Raw genomic sequence first — 13609 nt, 5'->3', positions numbered from 1 at the left:
GCCTCGCCTCGATGTAGGCACACTGAGAAGCCGCCACGTCAGAGAGGTGGACTACTCGGCAGGGGCAGCAAGGTGGGACACAACGTATTTCCCAAAAAATGTTGCATTTTCAAATTAAACAAATCAGACATTTGGCCAACTGATCAGTCACAATCTCTATACTAATTCTAGGAAAGTGTAGCCCATTTGTAAAGGATACCGCATACAGAACCCTTGTGCGACGCCTTGTTGAGTATTTCTCAAGTTTTTGGGTTTCCCACCATGTCGGAATAAAAAATGACAACGAAGCATTAAAATTTTGAACATGGCTGCGTTATCAGCGACTGTTTACAATGTAAAATTAAAGCAATAACAGCCTTCGGTAGCAAAAATGAAGTCTTTTGAGCTACGTATCGGCAACTAATAAGACTGCCTTCATCAGAAGTAAAACACTCAAAGTGGCATACCTCACATAAAATACGAGTAAATATCGAGGGATAAAGCTTTAGTCACAAAATTTTAAAATACAAAACACAGAAGGTAAGCCACTATAGGATGCTAACACACGTCGAGCTACGGTAGCATTCACAGGCATGCTGCCCAATTTATTAATGGTGGATTCCATTAACACTCGATTATTTCGGAAATGGGAGTCCTTGGGGAGAACACCACCTCGTCTCGTGAAACGCTATTGGGAAAGCTTAGAGAACCAGCATTAGCACTGACAGCTTAAAATCACTTAAGGACGGTCCCGGCGGAGGTTCGAATCCTCCCTCGGGCATGGGTGTTTGTGTTCGTCCTTAGGATAATTTAGGTTAAGTAGTGTGTAAGTTGAGGGACTGATGACCTTAGCAGTTAGGTACCATAAGATTTTACACACGTTTGAACACACTTAAGGACACCGTGAAGGATCGCAAAGGCAAGAGAAAGGAAATCGTGTCTCGTGTGGAAGCATACATACAGTTGTTTCTCTCTTGTATCACCTGTGAGTGTACAGCGACATGTAAATATAGACGTAGACATGGATCAACTACAGTAAAATACAGAAATTCTCTGTCTTTTGGTTCTCTTTTGTATTTTTGTATATGTTATTGTGGCCGAATGTGTTGTTGACGATTGCCCTAACTTTCCCTGGTACAACGAAGAATTGCAGACCTTCATGACTGAAGCATAGAACCAAAGAAATTCTAGCAGGTTGATAGCCTTTCCTTCTCGATATTTTGACAAGAAAGCGAGACGGACGCCTATAATATACTATTTACGAGATACAGACTGAACTAACAATACTAGGATGATTCGCTAATTTAGCGAAGCGGGTGAGTGATTCCTCCAGGTAAGGCGGCATTATTTAGAAAGATTGCGGGGTGGCAAAGAACAGGGCATTAAACTAATAATACTGCCACGAGGCTGAGATGTTTCCTGAAATTTGTTGAGCAGTGTTACCAGGGAAAACTGGCGCTACCCATACACCTAACACGGAGCGGCGCACACTACGGCGCGCTGTTGCTATTTCGCGGCACTCTCCTCGAGTGCCTACTTCTTGGAAGACGCGTGTCTTGTCCCGTTCCGACACCAGTCTTCAAAACGGTCGTCTCAGAAGCCAGCTAGAAATGTCTGAAAGCCGGAAGAGTAAGGAGCAACGACCGAGGCCTTTGATTGTGCGCTCACCATACGAGTGCTAGACAATAGCAGCTGGACATTTCAGAAGGCTCTGTCCAATTTTACGGCTGGAAATGGCTTTCTGTCCTTCTAAGAATCTTAGTGCAGCTATTTAAAGACGGCGCAAATGGATGCAAGAAATCAAAACTGATGCCAAAAGACGCAAATACACACCAGAGTGAAATTCCTTGATGGTGATGCTGTAATATATAAATTAATTGCTCCACTCGTAACTAAGATGTCCTCATTAGCCACTAGATATTTACCGCTAGATAAAGGGCTCCCGTAGTCGATGTGTAGCTGTGCTTACCCATCATTCTTTCGAGCGTCGTCTGGCTCATTAATGTCTTTTGGAACGTGGTCTGTCTACTACCCATTTATTTTGTTACCTATCCCACCTACCTCCAGTTTATTTTCATTACGATTTATTCCACTACAGTTTGTTTTTGACTTCCTTATCAGAGTTTCTCTCCTAATAATTCCCGTCGTGGATCTAGTTCTCCACAATAAGCACATTCTCACGCCGGTAAGTCAGGAGTGCCGATACATACCTATTGTAAAATTTCCTTCTCAGAGATATTATGCTCTTCGTTTAGAAAACGCTATTTAGTTCACCAAAAAGAATCCAAACCATTTGTGTTCTGTTGATCTCATTTCCTGCAGTCGTCTTCAACCCCTTCAATACACAAACTCATCACTAGGACTTTTAACTTAAAATTTAATTTATTTCTATCCTTTATGATGTGTATCTGCAACCGTACCTCTGTCATTATTTTAAAATTTTGAATATTTATATTTAATTAGCCTATATGTGAGCAATATTGTGCACTACATAGAGAACTTGTCTTGTGCTAACAAAGGGTTACCTTCAGGTCAACCTGATGTGCTTTATGACTTTGGCTACGGAGATCCTTGAGTTTCGCGAGCAGTCCTCTTACCGACTAAGCTATCAAACACGGCTTACCAACCATCCTCGCACGTTCTCCCAGTAACTTTCTGGTACTGATCGAAAGCATCCGCACTCCTACTAATGAGCATTAATACGGGTGTGTCAACAATTCGTCTTTATGGCTGCTTGACGTCTGCTGGGGACAGTTTCTCTGAGGTCTCTGAATGTCTGTGGAAGAATGACAGCCCATTCTTCCTCAAGAGACGGAAACAGAGAAAGAACGTAGGACGCTGAGGTCTGGAGCGAAGTCGACGTTGTAACTCATAGAGAAAGAACGTAGGACGCTGAGGTCTGGAGCGAAGTCGACGTTGTAACTCATAGAGAAAGAACGTAGGATGCTGAGGTCTGGAGCGAAGTCGACGATGTAACTCATAGAGAAAATCGTAGGACGCTGAGGTCTGGAGCGAAGTCGACGTTGTAACTCATAGAGAAAGAACGTAGGATGCTGAGGTCTGGAGCGAAGTCGACGTTGTAACTCATAGAGAAAGAACGTAGGATGCTGAGGTCTGGAGTGAAGTCGACGTTGTAACTCATCCACAAGGTCTTCCGACGGGTTAACATTGGGGTTCTGGGCAGCCCAATCGTTTCAGGAATGTTTCTGCTTACCATTGCTCAGCAGGTACCGCTTTATGACTGGATTCACTGTCAAGCAGTTGCAGTCACTGTCTCCGAATTCTTCGAGCACTGTACGCATTACAGAATACTGTAAAATGTGATCATATTCTTCCGAAATGGCGTTTCCTTAAGCGCAATAACGGTATCACACCCTAATAACGAAGAACATCCACCTAACACATCACCCGCTCCTCCGTACTTCAATGTTGCCACTACACATGACGGGAGGTAACGTTCTCAAGGCAGTCGCCAAACTTAAACCCTTTCATCGGATTGCCATAGGATATAGCGTGATTCATCGCTCCAAATGACACTTCCCTGTTATTTACTGTCCAAGGATGTCACTCTCTACTCCACCTCAAGAGTCACTTAGCACTTGTTATGTGTGGCCTATGAAGAGGTGCGCGACCACTGTACCCTTTTCTTTTTGACACCCTATGCACAGTAGGAAGATAAACATACATCTACATCTACATGACTATTATGTAAGTTCAACTTAAGTGCCTTGCAGAGGGTTCATCGGACCACATTCAGACCGATTCTCTACCGCTCCACTCCCGAAGAGCGCGCGGGACAAGTGAGTATTTCATCTTCCAGCACCAGCTCTGATTTCTATTATTTTATTATGATGATAATATACTATAGACTGGCATCAAAAACATTTTTTTCCTTTTCAAGAGGAAGCTGATGATTGAAATTTCCCAAAAAGTTTGCTCCGCAAAGGAAAATGCCTTTGTTTTAATGCCTGCCAGACCAACTCGCGTTATCACATATCACATTCGTGACATTTCCCCTCCCCCCCCCCATCCGTTTTCGCGAGAATGTAAAAGTATGTGTCCGCCTCCGAGCATTTTCGATGTCCTCCGTCAGTTCTATCCGGTACGGATCCCATGCCGCGCAGAAATACTACAGACGAGGGCAGACAAGCGTATTGTTGTCAGTCCCTTTAGTCGAACCGTGTTCTGCTAGTAAATAGCAGTGTTTAGCTCGCCTTTCTCATAACATTATCTATATTACAGCTCTAATTTGCAGGTACAAGGAAGGTAACTGCGAGGAAAATTTGGTTAACAGAAGAAATGCATCAGCTGATCAATGAAAGATGGAAGTACAAAACAGTTCATGGAAATTCAGTAATATAGAAATGTAATTCAGACAGGAATTAAATAAATAGGAGGTATCGGGAAGCAAAGAAGAAAAGGTTGCAGGAACAATATGAAGAAATGTTAGTCGCAAACACTGTTTCAGCGTACAGAAATGGAAAAAAATCTCGGTGTAATTAAAGGCGAGAAGACAGAGCGGATAGGTCGAAGGAGTGCGCTGAAGGCCTCTACGACGGGGAAGTCTTGTCTGATGACGAGCCTGAGAAGGAAATGGAAGTCAAATCGAAAGCATAGGGGATCAATTATTACAGTCAGAATTTAAGATAGCTTTGGAAGACTTGCGATCAAATAAGGCATAAGGGATAGATAAGATTTCTTCGAAATTTCTGAAATCATTGTGGGAAGTGGCAACCAAGAGACTATTCAAGCAGGTGCGTAGCATCTATTAGTTTGGAGACGTGCTTTCATACTTCAGGAAAAAATCACCCATACAATATCGAAGATAGCAATGGCAGTTAACTGCGAGAACTGTATCATGTATTATGTATCCAAGCTGCTGACAAGAAGAATGGTAGAAAAAACTGACGACATATTAGATGACGGTGAGTTTGGCGTTCAGAAAGCTAAGGGGACCAGAGAGGCAGTTCTGGCGTTGTGACTGATAAGGGGAGCAAGGCTGAAGTAACACGAAGACACATTCGTAGAATTGTCGAGATTGGCAAACCGTTCGAAAATGTAAATGGTGAAAGGCAGTTCTGAAAGAAGAAGAGTAAGCTGTGGCAAAAACTGGATAATATACAATTTGTACAAGAACCAAGAGGGAACAGTAAGAGTGGAAAACCAAGAAAGAAGTGCTCGGATAAAAAAGGGTGAGAGACAGAGATGTAGTCTTTCGCCCCTGCTCTGCAACATTTTGATTCAGAAGCAAAGAAAAATTACAAGACTTATTGAGTGGAATGAACGCTCCAATGAGTACAGAACTCGGATTGAGAGGAAACCGAAGAAAGACGAAAGTAATAAACAGTAGCAGAAATGATCTTACGATAAACTTAACATCAAAACTGCGGGACATGAAGTGGAGGAAGTAAAGAAATTCTACTATCTTGTAAGCAAAATAACAGATGGCAGACGATGCAAGGAGTACATAAAAATTATATTAGTACTGGCCCATAGGGCATTCCTGGCCAGGAGATACCTGCTGGTATCGAACATAAGTCTTAAGCTGAGGGATAAATTTGTCAGAACGTACTTTTGGAGCACAGCATTTCATGGTAGTGAATCATGAACTATAGGACAACAAGGAAAGAAGAGAATCGAAGCCTTTATGATTTGGTGTACAGAATTATGATGATGAAAGGTAAGAAGAAGGGATAGGATGATATGAGTTAAGACATCGAGAAATAACTTCCATGGTATTAGAAAGAGCTGTGCAGGATGAAAGCTATGGAGGAAGACAAGAGATTGGAATAGATCCAGGAAATTATTGAGGACGTATGGTGGCACTGGTACTCTGAGATAAAGCGGACGGCACAAAAGAGGAATTTGTTGCGGGCCGCATCAAACGACTCAGAGGACTGATGATCCGAAACAAAAATGGTTCAAATGGCTCTGAGCACTATGGGACTCAACATCTTAGGTCATAAGTCCCCTAGAACTTAGAACTACTTAAACCTAACTAACCTAAGGACATCACACACACCCATGCCCGAGGCAGGATTCGAACCTGCGACCGTAGCAGCCTCGCGGTTCCGGACTGCAGCGCCAGAACCGCACGGCCACCGCGGCCGGCTCCGAAACAAAACACGCAATCATTGTGTTATCTGTACTTCTGGTACAACGTTGGAAATCACAAGTGATTCCTTCCGCAGATTTCAAGCGAGTTTCTTACAATCACTTTCCGCAATGATCGACGGTCCCTATTTGTTCAAAAACGGCTCAAATGGCTCTGAGCAGTATGGAACTTAACTTCTGAGGTCATCAGTCCCCTAGAATTTAGAACTATTTAAACCTACCTAAGCTAAGGAAATCACACACATCCGTGCCTGAGGCAGGATTCGAACCTGCGACCGTAGCGGTCGCGCGGTTCCAGACTGTAGCGCCTAGAACCTCTCTGCCACTCAGGCCGGCCATTACCGACAGGTTTCACCGTACTGTTCTAACGGACACGTTCTTTGCGCTTGCTCCACTGATTTCTATGGTTATTTCACGGGGTGTGGTTTGCTGTTAGCCCTGACAACTCTACAGAAAACACGCTGCTGTCGCTCGTTAACTGTAGGCCGTCGGCGACTGCGTGAGAGGTTAGTGTCTTAAATTATGTATTCTCACTCTCTTGACACTATGGATCTAGTGAAACGTCCCCTTAAAAAATTAATGAATTACTGTTCCGATAAAACTCTTACGCTATTTGATTTTCAAACACGTGAGCAAAACTGAACGTACTCAGACATTTCTCTCTTTACTTATACTGATCAACACTAAACTGACACACAATATTTTTAGCGTAATGCAATCTGACTTTCAATAATCCCTACAGAAGAATGGCCCTGACTGACAATAACCTATACCGTTCATGAATCACTTACCTTACAAAAATTTTCGTTACTTGAACTACTGCAATACAGCGAGCGCCAATACTGCCAGCTAAATAAAAGATTCAAACTACTGAAGGCACTAACTACTGATAGGCATAGTTAGCAAATGAAAGATTTTGATAGAGAACAAACAATGTATTTACCTTAATAGTGTTCAAACGTCATTCTGGCGGCTCACCTCCAACTGCGCAACGCTACGCGCTGTTAACATCCAACTGCCCAACACTACAATGGCATATACTCCAACAAATCAAACCAACCTCAGCCCTCACACAGCACAGTCAGTGATTTTCATATAGAGCGCTACCTGCCGTTACCAACATAAAACCCTAAACAGCCTACACACTAGGAATACTGAATTCTTTAACAATTTCCGAATTAGAATGTCCCATGCGTCGAGCTCCAATTACCATTCCGCTTTCAATGCCTGTAAATTCCGGTAGTGCGGCCATTATCGCGTCAGACATCTTTTCACGTGAATCACCTGAGTACAAATGACAACCCTGCAGATGAACTGCCCTTTTATACATTGTGTACGCGATATTACCGCCGTCTGTATATGTGCATATGACTATCCTATGACTTTCTGTCACCTCAGTGGACATACGGATGTCCGGGTACTTTTGATCGGCTATTGTACCTTGTGGGACTAGTACTTTTTGGAAGAAAGCGTATTGCGGAGAAGTGGCTTAGCCACAGCCTGGAGGTTTGTGCTCTGTTTTGAAACATCATGGAAGGTTAAAACAGCATGCCGAAGCGTGACCGTAAATGTAAAGTTCTGTTCGAGCTCCGGTGCGGCGCTTTGTTTTAATCTGGCAGGAAGTTTCGAAGCAGCACACACTCCGCTGCAGAGTGAAAGATTTATTCTGAAATAATTTTTAATACCATAGAAGTCTACCATTAATCTTCAGGGCACCTGTGATAAAAAAAATACTATCGTCTGACAAAATAGTTTTGCAAGCACATTCTGGCGAAGGACGCGGCACCGCGGGCGCCTTTGCTTACTCTGACCTCCAATCGAGTTGACGGCGGAGTGACCAGCGGGCACGCGGCCAAATTGTCGCACTGGCGGTCGATGCGGTGTCGCGACACGCCATATCCAATTGTCGATAATTGAAACGTAGCTGCGGCAATTGGCCTGGCCGTGAGCGCCTTGTGTGAAGCAAATTGGTATAATCGTTCCGTTCAGCCAAGCTGTAGTGCGGAGGTCTCTGAACTCCCCTCTGGCCTCGAGGCCGTCTGAATTCCGCCGTATTCCATCAGGGGCGAGGAATGTCGGACGACAGCTGATCATGTTCTCGTTAGATCAAAGGAAGTGCATAAGTTCGTAGTGTTCTTGTTTTGCACGTCGGTATTCCGGTTGCTATGGGTTTATTTATCGACTGTCACTTTTCATTTGTAGTTGTCTGTTGCTATTTGAGTTTTCATATTGCCATTTTGTCACGTGGAGGTAATGATTTAACTGTGGACGCTATAAAATGGAGTGCCATGTGGAGAGATAGGAACATTTCCAACATATTCTTCTGTAATAGTTCAGTAGAGGGGTGACAGCAGCGGATGCAGCCAGAAACGTTTGCGCCTTTAATGGGGATAATGCCACAGGAAAGAGCACTACAAGAACTTGGTTTTCTCGTTTTGAGGAGGATCGTTTTGACATTTGCGACTCTCCAAGTTCAGGAAGACTTTCGGGATTTGATGAAAATCGTTTAAACGCATTATTCCACAATGACTCAGGTCAGCGCACCCGTACTCGAGAATTTGATGAACTGAGATCACTTCACCGTCGTGCGACATTTGCATGCAATGGGGAACGCTAAAAAATCGGGTATATGGCTACCGTATGCTCTAAGTTAAATGGCTCTGAGCACTATGGGACTTAACTGCTGTGGTCATCAGTCCCCTAGAACTTAGAACTACTTAAACCTAACTAACCTAAGAACGTCACACACATCCATGCCCGAGGCAGGATTCGAACCTGCGACCGTAGCGGTCGCGCGCTTCGAGACTGAAGCGCCTAGAACCGCTCGGCCACTGCAGCTGGCTATAAAATTAAAATGTAATATGAATATCATTCAAATCAAAAAATCACAAAATTAAACGAGTGGCCGTATGTTCATCTCTGCTTGCTCGACATCTATTGTCGCGTGAAAATACCGACCATTCCTATCGTGTTTCGTTACTGTTAATGAGATATGGTGTATTTATACTAACGTAAGGAAAAGAAAGGAATTGTTGTGATCAAACAAAGCAGCAACTCCCCCTGCAAAAGACCTACTAGCATCCGTGGTAAATAATGCTATGCATGTGATGGAACGCCACGGTATGGTGTGCTAAGAATTGCTTCTCCGAGGTGTAACCGTCACTAATGCCATTTGCTGTGAACAAGTACCTTGCAGACACAGACCGATAACAACGACCAGGAAGATTGTGTGAACTAATGGTACTTCAAGAAAACGTCCGCATGCATTCTGCTACACTGACAAGGAACACTGTACAGGAATTGAGTCGGGAAGTAATTACGCATCCACTTATTCACCCGATCTTGCGCCCTTTCCCGCTGTCTACCGAACAATCTTGAAGGAACTTACTTTCCGGATGAAAATGCGCTCCGAACATGGCTCGATGAGTACTTCCCCTCAAAACCACGTAATTTATACAGTTGTGGAATTGAAAAGTCACCCTCATGTTGGCCAATTAATGTAAATAGTGAAGGAGAATATATTGTAGATGATTAAGGTGTCTGTTCTGTATATCTTTTGTGTTTATTGGACTTATGAGAAAACGTTAGAAACTTATGCACCAACCTAATAATTAAATGGACAGACACCAGCTGAATTACATTGTGATAAGAGAGATTCCGAAATCAGATGCTGGATTCAAGGCGTACCGAGGTGCAGATATGGTGTTAGCAATGAGGAAGAGAAGGAAGCTGAAGCCGAAGAGAATCGTCAGGGAGAATCAGTAATTATGATGTGCGTTTGAAATTAACTGCGGCTGCAGATACTGCGTTAAAGGACAGCAGATGTTTCAATTGAAGAGAAATGGATGCCTCTGTAACACGGTTATTACGGATGCTGGCCAAACTAATAGAAGTTCAGGGAAGGCAACTGCGGAGAAACCTTTGATTAAGAAAGAAATAGCTGAACTGACCGGCAAGAGAAGAAGATGCAACAATAGAAGAAAATACAGTAATGTTGAGGAAAAGAAAGGTATACGACAGTAGAAGTCACTTGGGAATGAAACCAATAGTTAGTGTAGGGAACTAAGGCAATGTGGCTGCAGAAAAATCGAAAAGGAAATGGTCGCCGTAAGGACAGATTCAGCTTACAAAAAAGTCAAAACAATTTTTTTATGAAATTAAAAACAAATTAGCAAAAATTAAGAATGCTTAAGAATGCATAGGAGTGCAGCTGTTCAACTCAAAGGAATGAGTGTGTGTGCGTGTGTGTGTGTGTGTGTGTGTGCGTGCGTGTGTGTGTGTGTGTGTGTGTGAGATAGAGAGAGAGAGAGAGAGAGAGAGAGAGAGAGAGATAGAGAGAGAGAGAGGGAGTATTTCGGAGCTGACTTTCGGCGGTTAATTGTTAGGCACATGACAAGAGCCCAGGGAACTTGTGTCTGATTTTCAGTCTGGTCTTCCCGACGTATGTTTCTTATATTTGAACATTTTTCTCATGACAACATCGTGATTTCATTTTTCGCATTGGAATCTATCCAGAATTCAGAGTATGAAATGTACTTATCATAAAGAAGTCCGCCCCAATAGCTGAGTAGTCAGCGTGACGGATTGCCGCCCTACGGGCACGGGTCCGATTCCCGGCTGTGTCGCGGATTTTCTCCGCTCAGGGACTGGGTGTTGTGTTGTCCTCATCATCATTTAATCCCCATCCGGCGCGCAGGACGTGCACCAAGGCGGCCGGACCGGCCCCGTATGGAGCCTCCCGGCCAATGACACCAAACGCTCATATCATTTCCATTTCATCATAAAGAAGATTCTGCAAAGAGATTTTAAGATAGTTCGTTCACCGGAGAGACATCCTACGTGCTATATTCTTGTACACCTATTCAGCCTGTCTTTTTCTTGGATGGCTGTCCCCCTGCTGCACTCGTTCATGAAGGCAATGCCAGGCTATTGCCCTGGGTCCAAATAAATGAGAGTAGTCTGAGAGACATTTTACGCTGATTACTTTTAAGTAAACATCACGTCAAGTCATACTTTCTCAACAAACATATATTTTTACTTTCACGAAAGTGCTCAAGTGCGTGTGTGGATCTGATTGAATATTCATGTTTATGTCACCATACACGTTTCCTTTCAATGATGTAAAACATTGCCATTGGTGGTACTTCCTGCAGATTTTTTCACATAAGAGGAAGCGTGATTTGCTGGCACGCTTTCTAGGAGTTCTTTCGTTTGGCGCTGATATTTGTAACTTGGTCTTGCGTTGGTTTGTAGCACTACACATTTTCTGGAGTGGAATACGACGCGTTATAGTAACACTGGTATATTGTTGTTGTTCCTGGCTAAATAGCCCTCACTGTAACACGACAGCAGAATTCGCGCTGAACAAGAGCTAACTTCCTGGTGTGAGAGAATTTTTGTTTATAAAATGACTTGTCTAAAAGAAATAAAACATATAATTCTGAAATCATTGGTGGAAGTGGCAAACAAGCGACTATTCTGCTTGATGCGTAGTATCGTCAAGACTGTTGACGGAAAGATATTACTGACAGCAAGAACAAATAAATGCGAGAGCTATTGCGTAATCAGCTTAGCTGCTCATGAATCCAAGCTGCTGTAAAGATCAGCATACAGAAAAATTGAAAAAAAAAACCTGAGGATCTATTAGGTGACAATCAGTTTCGCTTTCGGACAGGTGAAGTTACAAGAGAGGCATTTCCGACGTTGCGGTGGCACAATGGAAAGAAGACTTAATGACACATGACGGACCAACCAAGGCAAAGACGGACTAACACAGGCAAAGAGCGCACAGGTATATGATAGTTTTTGCTCGGTCTGTCAGTCAAGTGAGCAATTTTAGAATCACACGAAAGACTGCTCACAAGAGATCACCATAAGCGTTTAGTCAATTTTAAACAGTTTTTGTTGGTGACAGATATGAGGGTGTGTCCTGTGCAGCATTTGTACACATTTCGAGTCGTACATATTTAAGCGATGTAAAAGATATTAAAGCTATTCGGAAAACTATTTTAATTTTATGCCAAGCAAGATTCTGTATTTTTTTTAAAACTAGCTATACAAAGTGATGGCCGGTCGAGTACCAACCTCTACCTTGAAACAGAAGGGGGTCTATTAACAAAGAAATTTGCTAATTAACTAAATTTCGCTAATTTATTAAAAATGTTACTTGTCTTGAAAATGGAAATTTGTGTTAGTTACCAATGGCTTGAGTTTCAGAATGTATCTAGCTCTTAACTGGTTGGTGATGACGCTTCTTCTTAATTTGGTTTCACTTACTGATTGTTGGTGTGTAGCAGAGTAAAAATGTAGCAGACATGTGACCAAATATATTATTGACAAGATTTTCTCGATAGCAACGCTTTTGAATTTCAATCGAATATTTCTTCCTAGACGCATGACCGCGTTGTACCTTGGACATGTTTTCACATTTGGATAAACCTTAATTTTCCGGAGTAATTTTTGTAATTTCTGAAAAATACTGCAGCACCTAAAAAGAGAATGCCACCATTTAAAAACAGAATCATAAATTATATTAAACTTCTGTTATGGGCTGGTTAGAGGCGGAAGTCTGAAAAATGTTCTATGCTATAGCACTCTAACCTTCTAGAGGAACCTGTAGAGGGTAAGATATGCACGGGAAGACAGAGACTGGAATATTTCCGACAAATAATTAAGGACGTAGTGTGAAAATGGCACTCTCAGTTGAAGAGCATGTCACAAGAGAGGAATTCGTGGCGGCCGCGTCGAACCCAAAAGCAAAAATCCACTTTCCCCTTAGACCTCGATGTCGTATGAGTAAGCTGCTTCTCAAGAATTTTCTTGTTACTTTCAAATATTCTCTCTTACTAAACAAGGTTGCAGATCGATTAAGACAGTCAACTCGCAATTGGGAGAGAAGCTCAGATATAGGAGTTCCATGGTTTCCGCAAATTATTTAAAAGGTGTGTCCCTCTTCCTCTTCTGTTGAAGGTGGTACTATCGTTTTACTATTCCTAATGTTTCTGTTACAGCGCCGCAGTCCTTTGCCGAAGGGCTAAAATCATGAAAACAGGGAGATGGCAATAGTGCAAATCTTCGTCGTACAGTTATCATGTATAATGGAAGGCATAGATGACATTACTAACTTAAAAATCAGCTGTATGGACACTGACGAATCAGAAATCCGATATAGCCTCGTTGGAGGACGCGTCTCGGCATTTTCATAAACATGATTTAGGTAAATCACGGCAAATCTAACATATTAATTTTTACAGTGCCTTACATTCAAAACCGACTGCGAGCTAAAACAGCTATCGCTTTTCGCTAGGCAATTTGCGTCTTGTCTAAAGATTCGAAGAGGCAATGCCATTATTTGCATTGCGGAAAACAATTGGAGTGGCTAAGAATGTGATGTGGTTTGCCGAACCATACAGTTGGTTGAAAAGTAGTCAATAAGAGGGCAAGTTGCAAAGCTATCAGTCTGGCAGTGAAAGAATATACTTTTTAGGTTAAAAGTGCATGGAGTCTTCGGCATAGT

At 42.7% G+C, this 13609-nt stretch overlaps 1 protein-coding gene across 1 annotated transcript in view; it reads right to left on the bottom strand.

Moving 5' to 3' along the window:
- Positions 1-13609, bottom strand: part of LOC126272046 (thrombospondin type-1 domain-containing protein 4) — a 2052781-nt gene that overhangs the window by 104332 nt on the left and 1934840 nt on the right. The gene's annotated exons all lie outside the window — the stretch shown is intronic.

This window comes from Schistocerca gregaria, chromosome 5, assembly GCF_023897955.1.
Source record: "Schistocerca gregaria isolate iqSchGreg1 chromosome 5, iqSchGreg1.2, whole genome shotgun sequence".
Taxonomy (NCBI): domain Eukaryota; kingdom Metazoa; phylum Arthropoda; class Insecta; order Orthoptera; family Acrididae; genus Schistocerca; species Schistocerca gregaria.
This window is presented reverse-complemented; position numbering and strand designations above follow the sequence as displayed.